The sequence below is a fragment of the Cyprinodon variegatus genome, unplaced genomic scaffold, assembly GCF_000732505.1.
Source record: "Cyprinodon variegatus isolate N-32 unplaced genomic scaffold, C_variegatus-1.0 Scaffold198, whole genome shotgun sequence".
Classification (NCBI taxonomy): domain Eukaryota; kingdom Metazoa; phylum Chordata; class Actinopteri; order Cyprinodontiformes; family Cyprinodontidae; genus Cyprinodon; species Cyprinodon variegatus.
In genome coordinates, this window is record NW_015150651.1 from 209,854 (window position 1) to 211,866 (window position 2,013).

Here is a 2,013-nt window from a genome sequence, read left to right on the forward strand (position 1 = left end):
CCTGAAGATTCAGAGAACCTCCAAGCAGCTCTGGACTATAGCGGGAAAACCCAAAGCCAAGGTCGGTTCTAATTAGACGCGAGACGCTGAAGCAGCAAACGGACTCTGCTGATGAACTCTTCTCCAGAACCAACAGTGACTCTCCCAAAGCTAACCTCAAGAACCCTCAAGGTACAATCAGTAAACTTCAGGAAATCAAACCTCTGTTGGCAACACTAACTGAACTAACTTTTAGTGAACCCATCATGACAATATGCTTATATTGGCATAAGTTACAATTAAGATATCTGATCGTTGACATACGTTAAGTGTAAGCTTATCCAAAACCTATGAGTACTGTACCTTGTGCATAACTTATGCGTAACTTATCAAGAACTTATCTCCAACGCATATCAACATATTTGACGTGTTCCAGATGACTGCTGAACCTGTTCCTAACTTACAGCTACAGCTACGCCCCCAAAAAAAAAAAAAAAATACATATAAAGTTCAGCGTATGCCAGCAATTTAGAAGATTCTGGGACGTTGGGCATACAATGTCTATATCGTCAAGTGGAGGAAGGGGCTCACAGAAGCACTCATTGCTTGTTAAAGACAGTAAACTTTGTTATGAGTGTTTTTACTAAAGTAACAACACAGAAGAAGGTCGTTTGATTTGTCACTAGGAGCTTATTTGAAAAGAGTCACTAGATGCTCTGAAAAGTCGCTAAGTTGGCGAAAACGTCAGCAACAGTGCAGTTACTAAAATCGTTCAGTAAAGCTTGGTTGAAAGAAACAAAAATGAGCCTAGCAGTGGATGGTGGTGTCTCCATTTTATTAAACTCTTTGTTGATGGCAGGCGACAGCACTACAACCACATGATCAAAATAGAAGGAAGGTAAAAACAAAAGCTCAACTAATAACAGGCGCTAGCAAAGAAATCAGTGCCGATTCTGCTCTCTGTGGATGAGAGCGGAGAGAGTTCTGATGATGATGCAAAAGTCAGATAAAATTACAGAATGAAAGTTCAGACATTTGCCTGCGGTATGAACAAAGCTGCAGTACATTTTTGCCTTAGGCCTGCTCTGATGCTGAGCAACCACATAGGTTTCCATGATGTTTTTCAGAGCATATGTATATATGTGGGCTTTTTTGTTAACACACTAAATGCAGTAAAAGGTTCTGAAATGAATGGTGATCATGCTTCAGAGGTGTAAGCGAGGGAGCTGTGGTGGGCTTTGAAGATGTCAGAGTGATGGATCCTCTAAATCTCCCTAGAACATAAATAGGAGCTAACACACATATTTTATCAACTAAACTTAGAAGGACGCCCCACTGGGTGATAATGATCAAGCTGAAAGCTGCTAATTGAAAAAGAGCTGCAGCACTGTGTGGTCACGAGGCTGTAAAATCCGAGCCTGCTGGACACAAAGGAACCTCACAGGTTGAGATGATGGATCGCAGCTCAGGGGACGGTCAGAGAAAAGCAGTTAAGTGTTTTGTTGCTTTCAGCCTTGGAGGTGAGTGATTGAAGTGTGATCCTATTTTTGGCTCGCCTCCAGAAAAACTTTGCCTGAACCCTGCAGGAGCCGCCTTAGTGATTTCTGAGTCTTAGAGGGCTAAAGACACTAAGGACAAAGTGTGGTTTAGTTCCTTTGGTCAGAAACAACTGGAATCATCCATTATAAATGAGAACCTGCATGGCTCTGTGACACAGTGTGGTGCTGCAATGCTGATGCTCTCTCCTGCAGGCCTATTGATCCCCAGCACCAAATGCACAAAGTTTTACTGTTTTCTATTAGCAGATAATCAGGTGCTTGTTATAATTTCCATTCCGAAGAATTCTAGTAAAACTAATAAAGGTCTGGCTTTTCAAAATCATACTTCCCTATGAACGTTTTAAGTTTTGGGACAATAAAGAATGTTTCTGCTTTTTTTTAAACTACAAACTACACTGGATTTTTCATAGGATATGTTTGTTATAGACAAACACAAAAAATAAGGAAATAAATATATATATATATATATATATAT